The sequence below is a fragment of the Aythya marila genome (assembly GCF_965140915.1).
Source record: "Aythya marila genome assembly, chromosome: 1".
In the NCBI taxonomy this organism is placed as follows: Eukaryota; Metazoa; Chordata; class Aves; order Anseriformes; family Anatidae; genus Aythya; species Aythya marila.
In genome coordinates, this window is record NC_139042.1 from 114875731 (window position 1) to 114896669 (window position 20939).

Genomic DNA, 20939 nt, shown 5'->3' on the forward strand with positions numbered 1-20939 from the left:
AATAGTGTCATTAGCAAGCAACAATCAGCTCAAGATAAAACACTCAAATGAAAGTTGTAAGTAGTTTATCTCCATCAGCCTACTAGAATTCTCTTAATAACCTTCTTACTGTGTCTTCTAGTTTCTCATGGCTACTGAACAAGTTCTACAACAGTCAAATAATATTAAAACACTAAAAGTGATTAAATCTCTAAATGACCATTTGATGGTATTTGAATCTTATAGCCACTTTTCTTAGATGATATCTTCTGATAATATAATAGCTCTAAGCATTTTGAAGGCTCACCTTCCTTCCCTTTGCATGTAAAAGATCAAAACATAGTACTTAATAGGGTAAAAGCTTAAATAATGGAAAGTTGCTCCTCTCATTAATAGACCAGAAATTGCATTAGACTTGGAAGGGAGCACACTGAGTTTTGTAGGTGTTGTTAGTAAGACCCTCCATGCTTCGATGATAGGAAGGAAAGGCTGATTTGGAGCCATTCCAAATAGTTTAATGTCAAAAGAGAATCTATTCCCTATTTTCACCATTAGCAGAAACATTCCTATTCAGATATTTTAAGATTTGAGATGGACTCAGAGCTTTCCAACCATTTTTCTAGAAATGTCTTAAAATTCTATTTCATCTTTTGGTGGCACACTGGAATAACAGGGTTAACAAGATAAAACTGAATCATAGAGAAACTGGACGCAATGTACTGCCCAATGGTTTAGGGTCAAGTGTTTTATATTGATAAACTGTCTGAACTGTTTTTCCCCATTTTCAGGATCAGAACGGCATTGCAAAACGCTTTTTTCACACTGAATTTTTAAGACACAACTTTAATTTTGTAGTGTACTTCTATATTATTTAGGTAACAAGGACAGGAATAGAAAAAGCAGCATTATGTCTGGTATAAACATTGCCAGGGTGCCTCTTTGTTCAGATTATTAGGACTTTGGCAAAGCAACAGGACAAGAATAGTAACAAATTCAGAAGAAAAGAAGGAACCTGAAGCAGGAACTGGACTTATACAGAGTCTGAGTTAATTCATCAAATCCTGCATTGCTTGCAACCAGTCACCTTCATGAATTAGAAAAATATTCCTTATTTTTTCACCTGCCAGAGAGATTTATATAAGAAACATTTAAAAACACATTTTGGATCAAAAAAAAAAAAAAAAAAAAAAAAAAAACAAAAAAAAAAAAAAAACACTACTCCTTAGTAGTATTTAACTTATTTTCTTTAGCTTAAGAAAGTGTTGTTCAGGTGCACTAGAGGGGTTTAAAAATACTCTTTGAAGACTCTTCACATCATTTCATCCTTTTTTCTCAGAATATTTTGGGCCAAGTAAGGAACTTGCATCAAAGCACAACCCAGAACAGTTGTTGCAGGTGCTGTGCCTCAGAATTTGTGGGATTTCATATTGGCTAAGACATGAGAAAGGAAATGTTCAGGAAATTAAGCTACATGTGTCCATATGCAAAAAGCCATTGCTCAAATTTAATTGGCAGGATTACAAATCAAAAATGCCATCGTTAGCATAATTTTGTTTTGATGATACTGTTAGGGATTAGGAGTATCTCCAGAGAACATACAGACCACAAATTGTCAAAGGAAAGCGACAACAATTCTCACTTCAAGAAAAACTTCCAATTTGCATAACTAGCCTTGACTCATGGTGCAGATTTTATAAATGACTTTGTCAATCTAAGAGATGCTTGCATTTCAAATTATGAAGCCCTTGTGAGTACAGACCCATTACTCTGAATGGAGAGGCCATAAAAACATCAGTACCTTTGACATAAAACTGATGTATTATGTAATAATATTTCAAGTAGAACTTGGAGCTTCATTTATCAGCAACGTCTGTAGTTGGGTTTTGTACAGGTTATGAATGAAACCCTGAATGTTTCAGTCACATCACAGATGCTAATAAAATGGCATAATGGAGAGGCTGAGGGAGATGGATGCAGGATGTTATCACTCTTTCAAGCTGACTGTTCCCAAAGAATGGGGGAGGAGGATGGATGGGAATATCTACTTCAGAACGATGCTAAGCATCTTACTACAGATAGAAAATTGAGCTGTTTGATGTGGGAGCTGCCAGACTAAGTAGGCAAAAGGCAGGTTTCTAACCTAACTCAGTTTGCGTAATTCAGCTTATTCTAGCAGCTTGTGCATTTCACTAGCTGCTCATCTTGACCATTGCATTTCCCTATATGTAGGTCAAAATTATAGCTGGGAAAGTAGGAGATGAAAATCCAGCAACATGCACCTGTGAAAAGAGATTTAAAACAGAGTAGAGAATGGGAAAGGGTGAAAAAGCCAGAATTCATAAAAGCCTCGGGAGGATACATTTAAAGCTAAGATGCAAACCAGCCAATATAAGTGAAAGCTGCTCTTTCTGTCTCATGGTAATCCATGTGCACGTTAACAGACCCAGTGAATTAGTGAGTTAAGCCTTCTCAACCACAGCCTGAAGCTGGAACTCCCCTGACTGAGCACCTGGAGTTTGGTTTCACTTCTCTAAGAGCTCTTGGAACATATCTGCAGCATGGGACTAAGGCTGCCTCCTGATAGCACTGACTTGTGTCATGTGTGAGTAGTTAAGTATGACAGGAAGAGACTCCTGAGTACAGCAGGTCAAGCCTATTTAGTTGCTACTCTGAGCAAAAGCCAACTGAATCCTGGCCACTTGCCTGAGTCAATGTACTCTGCTTTATATCTGAAAGCAGCTGAGAAAAAAATCAAGTAAGAAATGCCTCCTGTGAAGCACACCTGCCATTACCTTTGCATCTCTTAAAATATTACACTCCCTGCTTTTTTCTTGCCCTCCAAATGTTCTGTGTCATATCCTCTTGGGGAAGGGATGAAGGCTTTCAGACCTATCTGTTGTAAAGGTGTGCACTCAGCCAGAACACTAGTTTATATCTGTTGTCATTTTGTTTGCATTCGGGAACATCAATATGGCTGTCACGGCATTATTAGGTAATACGACTTAATTTCTTTAGGGGGTTGTGTAGATAGATCTGTAAGTTTCTGTCATGGGATGTTTCTAATGAACGAGAAGGCAGTGCAGTCTTTTGTGTTGTGTGTTGTTATTAGTTGTTGTTTCATTGTTTTGTGTTTTGTTCTTTTTTTCCTTTTTTTTTTTTAAGTATCTGACTACTCAACTTTTTAGGAACTATTTACTGTTAAAATTAATGAAGTAGCTACTTGAAATGCAAGATTCTCACAAAGATACGAGGCTCATTTTAAATTGTTTCTGAGATGCGATGATAAATACCTGATATTTTTGCCACTTTGAAGAAGAAAATTAGCTTTATGTTTAACAAGCATATAGTTGTATTAGTTCTCACATTAGAATCTGAGACTGTAGTTAATCCTGTGCTTTTCAGATTTATGCTTTTGATTCCCACAGTGACCACAAATCTGCTCCTGAAAGCTTTTCTCTCAGTCAGATCCCACACGCTGTTTTTCAAGGTGACATGCAGCTCTTTAGACATAGGGGGAAGTGAGGAAGGAAGGGAGAGGAGGAATCATTCCATTATATATTGGTGTAAAAATGAAATAAAACACTAAGGTGTTACACAGAAAATATTGATTCTCACAGAGTATTACAGGAGCAGTGCATCTCCACCTTTCATGTCCTCCTAATCCTATTAGATAACACCATGAATAAGTAGCTGGCACAATAACAAAAGCCAAATAAATGCTTTTGAACCGTTGGAAGTATGAGGGAGGCGGGGGGGGAGGGGAGGTAAAGAGAAGTATAAAGCATTGGAAGTCTGACAAGAAGCCAGGAGTGTAATGCCTCTAGTCATCTTCATAATGGCCATCACTCAGATGTGTCCGTTTTAGACTTGGGAAGATTCTCCCAGTGGTATTAAATCCACTGGAGACTTTGATTTCAGTATCATCTTGCATGAAAGTTCTTATGAATTTCTGCTTTTCTCAGTATTTTGATCTTTCTTTCTCAGCTAAACTAAGAAAGGTGCCTATCTGGGCTCTGCAATTTGAATACTTTTTAAAATAATGTGATTCTGATTGCATATCTCTCTTTTCCAAGGTGTCCTACAATTTAATTACTAAGAATAAGGAGGTTGTGGGGTAATTCTGTTACCTCAGAGCCCCTCCTCCTCAGAACTCCTTTGCAGCAGATTTTTCTGGTTAGCATCCTGTGCATCCAATAATTTCTGGGGTTTTGCTGTTTTTCTTTTTATTCTAATGACTATATTTGTGTAGCTCAAAGCATCTACATAGCATTTGCCTCCCATTCCACATAGGAAACTGAGACAGAGAAAAATGAGTGGCACTCAAGACAACAATGTCATCATAGGAATATGATTTATATTTGAGTCCACATCTTTTCTGCCTAGTGACTTGTTCCATCCTCTTCTTTTCCAGCTGAATAGGTCAATTGTCCTTTAGTGGAGGGAAACACATTGAAGCAATACAACATTCCTTTCAGATGCAAACTATAGTTTCCTAGCTGTCTAACTCCAAACCAGCAAACCTATACCTGTAAATCACACCTGTATTAAGAGATTTTCCAAAATAAAGATTCTTGTGTGAACTAACTGAACTTCTGAAAATTCAGATGCAGCTGAAGGCTATGACTGCAGTTACAAGCAGAACACAAACCCAGGTTACGAGAGAGGAAAGAGAAAGAGCAGTTGGAAGGTTTCTTTGTGGCAAATCAGACCCACAGTTTGGGAAGGAAGTGAAAATGCACATCTTTGTTAAAAATGTTACAAAAAAATCAACACCTCTAAGCAGCAACTGTAAGCACTTTTTCTTTGCAAGTCTTTTTTTTTTTTTTTTTTTTTTTTGGTTTTTGTTTCAGAGCACCTTGCTAAAATCTTATAGTGCTAAAAAGGAAAGGTGTTGCCAGGGCTTAGGACACCTTTGCGAACTCTAAGCCCCATAGCCGTACATGTACAACCATCGACTGCCAGTTGTATAGCACAAGTGTGGCAGGGAATATAGGACTTTTTTTCCAAGACGTAAACTTACGCTATTTTGTTAAATAAGAAGTCACTTTCAGTGAACTGATATGTAAAATACATGGTCTATTCATAGCTCTGCCAGTAGCAAGACTTCCAGCAGCTGCAAAGTTTCTACCTGCTATAAACCCATGACTAGAGGACACCTGTGTGCCAAAACAGGAAAGTTGTACAGGAATGTGGGCAAACTTGGGAATTATTCATGGTTGCACTGAGTGTCAGCCTGTGGATAAACAGGTTTTCAGTATCCATGGCTACTCCTGCAAGTTTGAAGACTTAATATTATGGTGAATTTAGCTTTTATTCAGTGGATGCCAAATAATTGTATTTTTTTCCTCTTGTGTAAACATCTTGTTTTTTAACTGTATATTGAGGAGAAAAAGCTTGTAAATGGAGGTTAGCAAAATCCTATCATATATGTAATTGTGGTTTGCTTCCAGATAGGAAGGTGATTTTAGGTGTGCTACCTGGCAAGCATGAAGTCCCCTTTTCCTTGGCTGAGGGTTCTTCACTTCCAAGAAGACTTCACTACTCAGAAGATTGCTTTCAGACTTTACTTCCCATCACTATTGGAGATGTTGTGTTTAGTGCCAGCCTGCATGTGCTCAGATGACAAGGTTAGTTTCTCCTGGATGTTGTTTAACATGTTCCAGTAGATGTCAAATTTGACCTCAAAGGGAGACATGAAATCAAATGTAAAGCAAGCATTGCAGATGTACCATATTTAACATAGGCTGTGCTGGGAAATGCCTGTGTTGTCATATGTCTGTAGAAATACAAAGCACATATCACTTAAAAGGTCCAGGTTTGTTGTTATGCTGATTTTATAGCTCTTCAGATACTGTTTCATAGTCCTAAGTTTTCATAGTAGGTTAAAGCATCATTTACATCCTGGTGTCATCACTCACTAGTGTTACTCTCTAGTGGCTTTAAAATAGCTGTGATTAGAAGCCTGCTTATTAGGATGGGGGAAGCAGCACTATTAATATTGTGTAGCACTTGTCTGCCTCAAGAGCCACCTGAGAGCAGACTGAGGTTAAATAGTTGTCCAACTGTTGTACAGCAACAACTAGTGTAATGTAAACTAAACCTTCCACATCCAGAAATGGATTGAAGTTGATAAAGATTAAACACCAGAGCTGGATACTCCAAGTCATTTTCTGTACTCCATCCGTTGAAGGAAGATTGTGTAACTTGCCTTTTCACAGAGTCAAGTGCAGTAGTACTTGACGGTTTTTGGAGTACTTCCACTAGCACTGACAATTGCAGGCAAAGCAGCAGCTGCCACCTTCATGGTCAGGCCTCAGAGGGATGTTACACATGTGCACATCATAATGAGATAATAAAATTACAAATTACTACTCTGTTTGGATCAATGTTAGAGAAGCATTTGAGAGACCTCACTCCAAGTGAGCATCTTTGTGGGAAAGTCCTTTGAATGTTTCCTGGCTTCTTTGGATGCTGAGGGAAGTATTGCATTTTTCCAAGCTATCTGAGGGCTTAGAGGTTTTATAGTGAATTATTTTCAAAGTAAGTTAATGGTTTGCCAAATGTAATGTGGAGCTGCAAATGGTGCTTCCAAGTACTAGTTCAGAGAGATTTTTGCCACCTGAGGTGTTGTGAGATACTTTATATCAGGAAAACATCCTTGTGCTCCTTAAGCTCTTGAGTATTTTTGAAATTTTAAATTCAGGTTCAACTGCTCAAATATTACAGCTGAAAACTGTCCTTTCCTTATTAGTTGCTTGATTCCAGAAAACTGTGCCTTTTCTGCATATTTTTTAGTCAAAACTAACTAAAGATTTCTTCACCAGAAGTTAAGAAACAACAAAAGTGTCTGATGTCCCTCCTCTTAGAGGTGACTAATTTGGGTGTGTTGGGAGAATATAAAACCAAGTAAAGGGACTGAAATAAGTCTTTTTGCAGAAGTATCTGGAGTAATCACTGCAATGAATGAAAAATGATTTTTAAGTTAGGGGTCTGAATGTTTCAGCTTCTATGGAAAGCAGCTGGTTTGCAATTGCTTTTTGTTTCCATGCTCCCTTATTATAGATGTCTGAAAATTACTTTGTTGTCAGTGCCTGAGGAGGAGTGTTGCAGAAGGTTCTGCTTCCCTTTCTTTCTGAAAAACAAGCTGGTGAAATAGAGTTAAGCATTCATCACAAATTTAAAAACTCTCACATGAAATCTGGAATGTAGCTTGTAATTATAATTTTAGATGTTATGACAGAACTGAATCAATGCCCTAGAAACGATGTACTTGGTGAGTATTTGAAGTGTACAGAAATTGCCTTGCTTCCAGGGAAGGAAATGAAGTATAAAGGCTTTAGATCTAGCCCAAGATTCCCAGCTCTTGGACTCTCAGGTTTAAATCTGAATGCGTTTTATTCTCAGTATTGGAATAGGGTGTACATGGAGTTCTTAAAAGATTTGACACAATGTATGGCCTGTCATAGCAGTTAAGGTTACAGTATACAATTATATCATAGAAGTTGTTTGTGATGCCTTGCTACCTTTTGAACCAGTAAATGAAGTTTTTAATTACTGAAGTGCTGTGTCTGAAGACAGCTAATACTTGGTGTTCCAAGAGCTGATAAACATTTGCTGTGACTTTTAAGCCATGGATTTTCTCTGGTGTTGCAAACAGCTTGTAAAATAAAAAAATAAAATAAATAAAAAAAAAAGTCAACATTTATTTTCCTAGGTGTTAAGAAAGAATCTGTATCCCATTGGTAGTCTGTAAATCATTTACTATTTCTGGTGTTTGGCTTCCTCTACTGCACTGCATCAGTCCGATATGGAATAACAATGCTCTCCTGAACTAGAGAACAGTAAATGACAAGTGGGAAGGGCAGCTGTTAAACATTACGAAAAATGTGTTTCAAAGTGGCCAGAATTCTTGAAGCTTGTTAAGATTCTCTGAAATAGCTTGGAGGTTCACCAAGCAAAACCATCATCTGCAGTGACCTGAAGGAGGCACTCTTATCCAGAATTCAGTTTTAATAAGTATTTCTTCTACCTCAGAGGCAGACAGACCAAAAGTCCAGCTGAACACTATTAAATAGACCCTAAAGCCACTAAGAAGTCTTGTTTTAGTATGTGAAACTATGGAAAGATTCCAAATTTTCACATCTCTCTTACAAACCTGAATGTCTGGTCAAGATCATGAAGAAAATGTCAGTGTTTCCTATTAAATATATATCTATATTATTTTTATTTATCTGAAGTCTGGAAATGGAGAAAGCATAGACTCAGAGCTATGCAACAGGAAAAAATACGCACATTCCCTGAAGACTGAAATGCAGTATCAGGCTGTTTGAGGCCATAAAAAGCTGTTGTTGAAAATGATAGCTTTTTTAAAAGTGAGGCTAACAGAGAGGTTATTTCTAATTCAGAAGAGATCAGTTTGCTCTGTTTTTTATGCATGATAAGTAGAAAGATGATTTGGGAGTGTAGGTAAGAGCAAGTGAAACATAACCAGCTGAAGACTAATACATCCCACATTTTACTAAATCAAGGAGAAAAAGTAATAAGCTGGTATGGACTTTGAGCAGCCTCTGCCTACTATATACAGGCAAGCTGATCAGAAGACGTGTGTTTTATGTTTCACATGTTACTTTTATATAAACTGCTGTGAAAGTATGACTTAACTGGAAATGGGTCCTGTCCCACTCCTGAAAGTGAAGGAGATGGCTCAGAGCCAGGGCAGGAACTGCTCTTCAAACTGGGTAAAAAGGACAGGATACAGTACATGCATGAAGCAGGTTACCTCACAATTCCTGTGGTTTTACAAATACCAAGGACTCTGCGTGGTCTACTTGCACTGTGGTATCCAGATCTGTGGTGGTTTTACCGTGCTGGGCAGCTAAACCCCACAACCGCTGTCTCACTCCCCCTCCTTTAGATGAGGAGGGGGAGAAGTAAAGCAAAGAACAACTCACGGGTTGAGATAAGGATAATTTAATTAAAGGGAAATAATTATAATAATTAAATAAAGACTACCATGAACTAAACAATTTAACTAAGGGGAAATAAAAGGGAAAGGGGAAAAAGGGAGGAAAACAAACAAACAAAATAAATGAAAGCTATATGGAAGTGCAGAGGAAAGAAATTACTCTCTACTTCCCACAAATGAGCGATGATTGACCACATCCTTGAAGCAAGGCCTCAACGCACGCAGCCGGTGTTCGAGAGGAGGACCGACGTCTTCTCAACGAGAGCCCACCCCTCCTCTCTTCTTCCTGTTTCCACCTTTTATTGCTGAGTGTGACACCACATGGTATGGAATATCCCTTTGATTGGTTTAGGTCAGCTGCCCTAGTGATGTTTCTCTCCTCACTTTTTTGCCCACCCCCTAGGAGGGTTAGAGAAAGGCCCGATGCTGTGCCACTGCTGCTCAGCAGTAGACACAACACTGGTGTGATAACACTGCTGTTCCAGCTACAAGTACAGAGTACGGCACTGTATGGGCTGCTGCCGGGAAAGTTAACATTCCAGCCAGACCCAGTACAAGATCTTAAAGTGCATATATAGTTACATGTATTCCTACGACACAGAGAGGAGCCAGTACTTCCATTTTATAGACAGAAACTGAAACAAAGAATAGTCGTCTGCTCATCCCACCATTAACAAATGCCTTCAAAGCCTGAGTTCATCCTTCCTATACCTCACATCTCAATACAGCGAGTGTATGAGAAGATGGGGGTGAATTTAGATTTTTCAAGTTGTTTTTTGTTTGTCTTTTTTTGTTTTCAGGAAATGCTGTGGGAGAAACCTCAGACCTTTATAGGTTCAGTGAGATATGAGAGTATGTTTTGAGGACTGTGGGCTTGAAATAACCAGCCTATCCATCTTGCAAGACCACTTATCCAACCTGTACCTTGCCTGTTCATCTAGGAGAAGGTTGTGGGAAACAACATCAAGCATTTTGCTGAAGTTCAGGTAAAAATATCCACTACTTTCCCAAGTCAACAGAAAACGTTATTTTGTTGTAGAAGGGGTGATCAGGTGAATCAGGCATGATGTGCCTTTGGTAAACCCACGTTGGCTTCACTCAGTCACCTGCTTGATTTGGTTTGGAATGGTTTCTAGGAGGACTCTTTTGATTACTTTCACTGAACCATAGAATAGATTGTGTTGGAAGGGATCTTAAAGATCATCTAATTCCAATCCCCCTGCCATAAGCAGGCACACCTTCCACCAGCCAGGTTGCTTAAAGCCCCATCCAACCTGGCTTTGAACACTTCCAGGGATGGGGGTGTTCCCAGAGACTGAAGTAAGACTAAGGGGCTCCTGGCTCCTCATTTGGGCCTTCTCATAGATGGCTATGGCATTTATGATATGAATTCCAGTCATCATTTGGGGCAGACTTCTCTGGCTTCCTAAAGAACAAAGATTTATTCTAATTGTAAATTATGTCCTGCAGCATATTGACTCTTCTTTAGCTGATCTCCCTCCCTTTTTTAAGATTTTTTTAGGGTTATGTGGTAGGGAAGAGAAGATGACTGTATGTGGGTTAGATCCCATCAGCAAGCTATTTGCTTAACGTAACCTGCACTGTCTCTTTTAAACTGACATTCTCCTCTACCCAGCAAAGTTAGAAGAGTATCCAGGTCATGTAAAACAGTTTTATTTCCAGGATCCTTGCTGTAAAATGTAAAATTCTTCTTTTGTTTAAACACAGGTTCTATATACATCCCATAATGACAAAACATGCAATATACCATCTGTTGAAATTTTAAATTGCTTAACTTCTTGGAGTAAAGGGTTACACTTTGCAGCCTGTAATGACCCTAAAAATGATACTGCCATAAACATCAGCAGAAGCACTGAATACAATGGAGAGGGGAAAAAAAAATAATAATCTTGCCTGAGGTAATCCTGCAGTTTTTGTGTATTCTGGTTAGGATTCAGCAAGGCACTTAGTTTTGCATATGTTTTGTCTTGCATGCATATAGTGAACTCAGCAAGGGTATTTGCATCGTTGAAGGTAAGGATGTATTACAGCGCTCTGCCAGATGAGATTCATACCAGTCCTCACCTGTCAAGATCCTGCTTACTGTGAAAAACACGGCAGGTCTTCCAGGAAGAAACACCCCACTCACACTGGAAAGCAGTACTTTACTCTCCAGATATCACCAAATCTACCTGCCTACATGTTATGAGTTCTCCTGATGGGCTATAAATATGTAACTAACAGACAGAAGAGTGTGTATGTGCAGAATAGTGCAATGTGACTAACTCATTAATTCTGTTTCAAACACCACCAGGATAAAGGCTCATTTCAAAAGAAAGACTTCCACCTACTGACAATCCCTAGTTTCCTGAGATTAACAGGTCGCACACAAATGCAGATGCCATCAAGCCACTTTACGTAAATGTTGATAGATTCTCTCCTGCCACCACCAATCACATTTCTCCTAAAGAAATCATTTGATAGCCTTTGTTGGGGAATCAGTGAAGCATATTTCTAGATATTTTATTCTTGACTTGCATTCGTTTCATAGCAAATTATTTCCTTCATTCTAAAATTGTTCTCTTCCTTGAAAGGAAGTGAAAGGCGAAATGCTTTTCAGACAAAACATTAGGCAAGTTTTTTTAATCAGCTATTACATTCTTTCTCCATTCTTTAAAATCTTGTTTAGATTTAATACCTATTTTTTAATGTTATAGATCCTGTGAAAAATCAAGAAGTCTTTCCAGACAACCTATTATTCTTAAAGTTTACATATACCACATTGAACAGGAGATGGGAGGACTGTAATGAACAACAGCAGAGTAATGAAGTAAGCCCACGGATATAACCCATCTGTAGGTAAATAATTTTTAACCAACCTCTAGCCTGAGGGAGATCATGTTTCATTTAGACATTGAATGAGCTAGCTGCATCAGCAAATCCATCTCTCAGATGGATTCCATAAAACAGTCTGCAGGCAAAGAAAATCTGCTGATCAAAACTTGTGTTTTTAAAATGTTTGCACTGGTGTGATAAACCACAGTGAAGTATAGCTGATGCGTCTTGGTGTGAGGAAAAACATAAGTGATATAAAGGTTTTGGTTTTGTTGTTTGTGAAACTTTCTGTTTCAATTGCAACTCACTAAGTAACTCTGTCCTTCCTGTTGAAACAAGATTTTATGGTCCAGTACATAACTGAGTACCATGCTCTAATGGTTTGCTTGTTTCTTGTTTGTTTTGTTTTCCTTCAAGAGCTTAGACTATAAAACTTTTTCCATTTGTTTCCAGGTTTTAGCAATCCAGAAGAGTTACCTGTAAGCAGTACCTGTATGATGGTTGGTATGGCTGCAGTAAGAATACAGCATGTTTCTAAGGAAGACACCCTATACTAGCATATTAAACATGGAAAATCCTCCAGTTCAGGGCATCACACATGACCCTTTGCAATGAGTACAAGTTGAGAAGAGAAGAACTAGTGCAAGTCATCTAAACCTCATTAATCCCCAAGACCATTTATTTGTTGGAAGCTGTTCTGTCTGAAAATTGAAATGCTTGGAATTACAGTGGACCGGTGACCAAAAAATAAAAAATTAAAAAATTAAAAAATGAAGTGTTCACCAAATGTAAGAGGTACTGTCTTCAACTTAGTTAATATTGTACATTGTCTCTGTTTGACCTCTTGTGCTCATTGGGGGGGGAAGTTCTAGAATTGAGTTGTAAGTATTTTACCTCATGAACAGTGTGAGTGATGTTTTAATTCTGCACCCCATTTCTGTGCTGACTACTTGGAATTTATGAGACCTCTGAGAGACTCTTTGAGACTCTATGCTTTGCCAATAAGTGTAATATTTGTTGTCAGAATAAGCCCAAAACCAAGGAACAAGTGTTCAAATGATCCTGCTTTATTTAGGACATTTAAATGTTTGACTTGTCTATGCTGAACTGAGCTAAAGCAATTAGCTCAGTATTCAGTAGTTGCTTCAGTGGTTTCTGGGGGCCTAAGAAGAAAGATGTAGCACAATAAAGTGCTAAATTAGGAGTTCTCTAACAATGTGTGAAGAGCTACCCATCACATTCTGTGTCACAGAGTTCTTCCTCCAACCAGTGCATATGTATGAAATATAAGCAGAAGTTTAAGTCTTTTCCTGAATGGTCTCAGGAGACCAATGGTTTAGGTTTATTTTCCAAAAGCAAAAGTACGGGACGATTTCAAGCCATGGATGTGCATGTCCTCTTTAATGTGTGCCCTAATGCTTACCTGCATTACATTTTGTAGTATAATTGAACATCATTTTTTTTAAAAAGCAAGGATAAGACATGAAAAGATATTGAGAACCCTTAGCTGTTTTGTGACTGTACAAATTGTTTTCTGCTCTATTGCTGTTCTTTGCTCTATATGAAATTATATTTCCTTTTGTGGTCCATGTTCATTTCTACAGATATACAGATAAAATGGGCAGCCTGGTAGGCTACATGAAGAGTAAATGGTGCTTATCAGACCAGAAAGTATCTGCACTTCCCTGTAAATCTGGAGCACACAACTATAGCCAGCCTATGAAGCCATTCTGGGTAACTGTAGAAAGGTTAGGATATAAAATGGGGAAAATACTTCTGACTCTGGCAGAGCAAGATTGTTAAGACAGTGTTGTGCTAATACACTGATTTAAAGAAGAAATCTTTTGAATGCAGTGTCTTTGTGCCCCAAGCACATCTGAGAAATTTCCATGAAGTAGCTGTGCCTATTTTTCAAGTCAATGTTTTGTATTCACAGTGTATAGCAAGATGGCCTTGTGTAAGGCCTGAAAGGGATGAATTTATCAGCTGACTTAAACCCATTTAGCTTTTGTGGTTTGTTGCTTACTACTTAAGACCCTTCCTTTGTCTCAAAGTATATGGTGGTAGTACCAGTATAGTATTCAAGAGTCAGAGTTATTTTGACCTTGGTGATGTAACAGAGGCTATGTAGTGTAATTCAAGTACAAAGAATGTATTTCAAAGGCTGGTAGGTTTACAGAGGCCGAAGACATTATGAAAGGCCCCCCTGGCCTTGAGAGTGTCACAGAGACACTCTCAAATTTGAAATAATAATTAGCTTGAGAAATTGGGGAAGAGCCCCAGAATGTTTTAGCTCCTTATTTTCAATTGTGTGCTGTTGATTTATGTACTTACAAAATAAAATTAGCACCAAGTATTTTGCTCAAAGTGGTTTAAGAATAGCTATCCAGCTTTTTATCCAGCATCCTTGGTTTGATGCGTGTTTGTACTTCTCTAAGAAAATATCATGATTGCTTGAAAGTGGACCTTTTAATTCATTACAGAACTTCATTTAACATTCAAGACAGAAGTTCTCTCTGCATGCGCACAAAAAAAAAAAAAAAAAAAAAAAAAAGGTTTTGTTCCCTGAATATTGCACTATAACATACCTGGATTCACTGCAAATTGAACAACCTTTTTTAAATGGAGCCTTTGATCTTTGTCCTTACTGCAATGAAAAGCAATGCTATTACCCAGTTTCCAAACTTTGATTCCACAGTAAACATTCTCCAGAAATAGAGATTTATAATTAATTACTATTCCATAAAATGTGTGGGACTGACTGTCATATAGGTGGCACTCAATTGTGGATGTCTATACCAAGCTTAGAAGTATGAAATATGTTAATTGTAAAATAATAATTACCTTTTTATTGCAGAAAATTACTGAGAACAAATGTTTTTGAACATGAGTCCCTTCACCTATTGCAGCTTTGCACCATTCCCCCAGATTCCCTCCTGACTTACAGCGGAATAAAAGGAAAATTGAATACCTCTCTGCAGTTAGCAATGACTCACATTATGACTGAATTTCTGTACTGGCAGAAATCTAATGACTAAATTATGGATTGCCAACTGGAGCAGTCACAAAGCCTTTCTTCTTTTTGCTGCTGTAATTAAAGTTGATATTTCCTTTGCTTGTGATGGAAGTAACGGGCTGGAAAACAAGCGGTGCCCAGCTGCCTCTTAAGCTGTGCTGTAGGTAGCGGCGTACAGTCAGAGCAAACTTGTTCTGATGGCTCCCTCTGTAAGAGCAGGATGTAGTGTTTGATCAGATAGGAATTCCCTGCATTTCTGCAAGTCTCAGAAGTCCTGAAGCACAGGCCAGGAACTGAGAAAAGCTCTTCCAAGAGGAAAGCAACCAGCTAAGTGGCAGTGTGAGCGTTCAGTGTGTCTCATGGCTTCTTTATGCTCCTGCAGCAGACCAGTTGCTCTGAGCTAAGCGTGAGAAACAGGAGGAAGGAGGGTGGTAAAATCTCAGTGGGAATGTGGAGGACTGCTGACCTTGTGCACCCCCAAAAGGCACCTGTGGCTGGGAAGAGGGCGGAAGGCAGGAGCAGCAGACATGCTGGAGCCATTTTCGTCAGAGCTTCACTGGCTGTGGGTGGGGTATGGGTGAAGGCCATCACACCCCCTGCTTCTCTAGCCATGCTTGCCTCCTCTAAAGCACTCTCAGAGGCTGGGGTGCCTTTGAGAAGGAGAAAACAAGTCTTTTGTCCTGGGATCCCCTCTCTCTGGCATTCAGGGAGGAGGTGTCAGTGCTGCTTTTGGCTGTTTGTCTGTGGTAAGGACAGGAGCAATATTTCTCTTGTGGGGGTTGTGGGGTTTCAGTGTTTGGGAGCTACAGCATATGCCTTACTGGCAGTTTTGCCAAATGTACAAAGGGGTGGCGAGCTGGCTGACAGGAATTTGTGCATGCATCCAACTTGGCAATGAAGCTTATCATTTGTTTAGTAACTTTTATAAAGGCACGCTAAGATCTCTGAGCCACACTAAGATGGAACTGCAAAAGAAATTTCTGATAGGCTCTGATCACTTGATGGCCATCTCACAGCTTCTTTCTTGGGAAATTGATTACTGAGATTCCATGTAAATCCTCTTAGTTAAATCTCTGTCATGCCAAAACATGCAAGTCTATTCCCTCTTGAAGGTGAAGGGATCATTCCTAACCCCTACCTGGGGTTTACACGTGGAATATGACTACTTTCTGGATCAAGAAGTGGGCAGGATGCTTGCAACCAGTCAGGAATATGCCCATCCAGTACGTGAAGCACAGCGCACACTGAGGTTCGGTGAGTCACGTGTGATCTGGATGTGGCCAGCAGACTGAGGCTTATGCTTGTAATACCAGAGAGCAAAGGTCAACGTTTGGTTATGTGACATCAAATGCAACCATACGTGCTGTACAGCTGCAACACAAAAGTCCATTTAAGGAACAAAATGCCAGACAGTCCTGAGACAGCTAACAGACAATAAAAAAGAAATTACAACAATTGCAAATGGTACTAGAAAGCCGAGCTCCAGTTTGGAAAAGATGGACTTGCACGAGCAAATTCTTGATCCCCTTTTAAGCTGTAACGTAAACTAACAGCTCAGGTGTTTTTGTGTTTGGTAGGGGTTTTCATTTATTTGTTTTTAATTAATAAGTACAAGAAAAGTCCTTGTTAAGCATGTTAACAAGGTAAAGAAGCAAATGCAAACCTTGATTGTTCCATAAACACCTGCAAAAAAAAAAAAAAAAAAAAAAAAAGACAGAAAAGATTGCTGTAAAATGAAGCACAAAACAAGAAATAGAAAAGCATGGATGACATCAGGACAACTGAGGCTGTTGCTAAAGGATGTGTAACAAAAGACATTAGTGATTCAATAACACTCACCACAGTAACCAGGCTGTAAATTTGCACGGGTACAGCACTTCTGCTTAAACAAGGAGAAACATGGACAGAAAACCAAAAACAATAGCTGAGGCTGTAAGGGCATAATAAGCAGGCTGGTCTCAAAAACTTGCCTTTCAGTAACTACTTGCACTTAACTAACCCCATCACATCATAATGAAAGAAAAAGAATGAAAAAATTCAAATGAAAGCTAGGGAAAGCCCCATGGAAAATTCTGTGTTAAAATGCTCAAGGCTTGTAATGAATCCCTTTGATTACAGAAGTTCAGCAAAGCTTGGGACTACGAAGTGTCCTGGTGAAACAGAATAAAATGTATGTTTTTCTTTTAGAAAATAATAATAGTAAAATGAAATAATGTATAGTAAATGTTAAGCTGTAAAAAGTCTCAACAACCTGAATCTGAATAATCAGAAAATAGAGGAAAATATTCATGTCACTTGTTCAGAAGCATGGCAGTGCTTAATCAGATGGCTGGGACAAACATTAACAGCTCTCCATGGCCAGCTGGGCAGGATTGCTGTTCTGCTGTGTATCTGATCGTAGCTGGTGCCCTTTGTGCAAGCTCCCACGCTCCTATTTTTGGTGTCGAAAGCCAACTTGCTACACACATAACTTTTCCAGGGCAGGCAAAGTGCAAATAAGTGTAATGCCTAAAACCAGGAAGATACCAGAGCAGCATCCCAAAGAAGGTATTCCCCACCAGGAACCAGACCCTGTGATGTCTGCTGAGAAGCGTACATCACACATGCAAACGCAGCAGCTGCTCACTGCTCCTGTGGGCTGCATGCAGGCAAGCAACACCTTTTGTCACATTTCTTTTAAGGTGGCAGCACATCAGCTGTTACTGCTGGTGCAACCTGAAGGACCTCTGCTTGTCTGTGTGCTCACCAAAACTTGTAGGAAAAGACCGTGGTTAAAGCTGACCCAGAATTAATCCTGAGGATCCTGAGAAAAAGCTGAGTGTATCCAGCACAAGCTCAAAATAACCCTTCTGTGATGCAAGTTCCCATTGAACTGTTCCCCAGATTTTCTAATTATTTCTTTCCCTATTTCATTGGGAAATTTACGGTCTAATCATATCTAAGGACTCTGTTTATGTTGCAATGTTTTTTTTTATAATCTTCTTAAATGAAGAATACTTATATCGGTTCCCACTTATTTAACAAGTTAATGTTTTTCAATAATTACTTAATAACAAGCTCAAGCAGAGTTTGTTTAACCAAAGAGAAGAAAATCTTACTTAAAATCTGGATGCCTGTGAAATGGTACATATATAACGGGAAGTAGGGTGACAGTTAAACATCATTGCTTCTCAGATCAAAGCTCTGAAAAATTTCAATACACAAATCTTAAAATAAAATAATCCTTTGATATCTTTGAACTGAAAGACAATGTTTTCTGTTGATTATTTCTTCTATCAGACTCATAAAAGTAAAAGAAAATCTGGACCCTTAAATAAATGGATTTGGATCAAAATCTTGGACCCCTTTAAATGGGATTAAAATCTGAGCTTCAAGACAGATGAATTAAAGATTTGAGGAAAAAAAATCCTTATCAATACAGCTTTTAGGGTTTGTAATGACCTCTAGCATTTTCCACTGAGTTGTAAGCCTGGTTTTTGAATTGTCTTTGGATGTTATTTCAGTTCCCTAGATAAAATAGGCTTACTATCTTAGTAGAGAGCAAGCTTTTGTAATGTAATGTAAATTTTCTGTACTTTAGCAACAAGCCAAAATGTGTGTTTCTGTTCTGAAATCTGGAGTGTTATACTGTAGACATAACGCTGAAATTATCTTTGTAAGTAAATGGCATGTAAGAACAAGAAGCAGGTAGGCCTTACTGGTAAGTTATTTGCCATAGCTTATTGGTATAGTATAGCTCATTAAAACCAATGAATCTGCATTTTTCCAAGGAAACACAATGCATGGTGTCAAATGAGAAGCAGAGTTATTGAAGTGTCATTTTTATCATACACATACAACATCAGTTTATTCTTGTCTTTGTATAAAGGGAGGAATAGTGGCAAATGGGGGAATAGTGGCAAAGGGGAGCTGGGACTAAAAAACCATAACTGCTGTTCCATAAACAAGAAGTGATTTCACTTCAATTTTTTCTGGATGTGAATAGTAAAAGGGTGGGATTCATTTTGCAAAATATCAATCAGATTACTTCAGATCGGCTTTAATTCCGAATTCTATCTGAGAGTAGGACAGATAAAGCTTGTCTGTGGAAAAATATGCTCTTCACTCATTCTACCCTTTTTAGAGCTGTGACCCCATTGCAGCCCAAACACACAGACTAATTATCCCAGATGTTAAGCCTGAACTTTCATCATAAAATATGTCACTCTGCTTTCCACCAAGGAAAAAGTGCTACTGTTTTTTCTTATTGTTCATCAGCAGGTGACTAAATACAAGTCTCTCTGATACATGATAAAAAAGACTCCTGGGATCTTGAACTTGATTTTGGTTTGTGCTTCAGCCATTACCTATGCTAGTGTTTCTGCAAGTAGTAATTCTGAACAGCAACATAGACTGGAAAGTTGATTTTTATTTTAACACTTTCAAAATGTTCCTTTCCACTCAAAAGCATGGAAAAAAAAAATACTATTTCTACTGATTTCAGATATTGGATAATATGTCCTTTCATGCCTTTAGCAAGATGATGGCCAGCAGTGAATTCACTAATGCTGATCACATAAATCCCCAGCAGCTGTGAAGAGCCAATTAACCCTTCCGTTAAGTGTTTCTAGCAGCCTGGCTATTGATAACACACCTTGGGACTACAGGGACTGAAAGGCAATCAAGTGAGTCCCTAATTAGCTTGTTTTCTTTACTTAAGAAAGAACATGCAACAGTACCCAGCCGGCTACATTTGCAGTATTAGCTGTGAACAAATTTCAGGAGGGCATCTTGTGAAGCGCAAGCTTGTGTTGTGACCCAAGTAGTAATTGAGCACTATAAATAAAGCTATTACTACACTTCTGATAGATAAAGAAGTGGAAGCTAGTCACTTGACAGCTGTGAATTCTTGCCCAACTGGCAATGCAAACACTTTTTTAAGAAGGCTGTTCGTTTTAGATTAACCTTTATGTAGAGTCACAGTGCCATCTAGAGGCCACACAGAAATTTTGTCCAGCTATTCGATCAGTTTTTAGAGGAACAGAGGGCCTTTGTCGTTCTTAGGTTCAGTACATTACTCCCTGAGAATACTGCTTGTCACTAAAGCAGTGACTTTCTTTGCTGCTGTTCCAGTTAGTTTGGAATATGGATGTATTGCTTCCCTTATTTCTTTTTGAGACCTGATGTTACATATAATGCAAAGAGGACTGGGAACTGGAGGGGAAGCAGGCTTAAGCAAAACTAACCTCACAATCAAGCTCAGCCCCTGAAGTAATTGCAGCCTGAACTGCAGCTGTTAAAAACTTCAGCCCAGTTGCAGAAGGCACCAAGCACTTGTAGGATCATCCCTGTGAACTTCTAAGCTAATTGTGGTAGCATATGTTTTCCCTTGCTGTGTTTATGGAAAGGAGGGACAGGTTAAGGCACAGATAGGAACGGTTTTGTTTTTCTAGCCTTCCTGGTACTAGTTATGTTGGGAATTGTGTCTGCTTGGTGTTGGCCAACATGCCACTTTCAAGCTGAGCAAGTGTCTGGGGAGCGTTACTTCTGCCCCACTCTATAACATGCAGGGAACAAATGTTTGGTAAAAGGCATTTACCAGAAGCATCGAGGTAAACAATCTGGGATGAGAAATGTTAAGAATTAATACATATTAATTTTTTAATTAAACGCAGGAGATTTAATTAACATCCAAGAAGCCAGTCTGTATTTTCCTGAGACTTGAAGCGTAAATTGAGAACTACCCTTGTAAACAGCCACCTGCAGCTGTGTTGGAAAGCTTGGGATTGAAGTGGCCTCATGGTGAAGAATCACCATCAGGAGCTGGGCAACAGGTCCCCATGTATTTTCTACGGCTGCAGTTTGTTAAATTCAGTCAGACACACACACACACCCAAAAAAAAAAAAAAAAAAAAAAAAAAAACGGGGGGGGGAATTATGTGTATATTCTCTCTGTGGAAGAAGTTACAATCATTCACTTAATCCTTTTTGGGGATTAAACAGGTCAGTCAGGACACACAGGTGCTGCCATTTGTGCTTGCACTTCACATTCTTGGTGATTTGAAGGAGAAGGAAGAGGAAGATTTGGAGGCTTGGGGTGTTGTAAAAATTATTTAAGGAGGACCAGCAATTCCACTGGACTTGCAGTCCTGCTTCCTCAGCCCT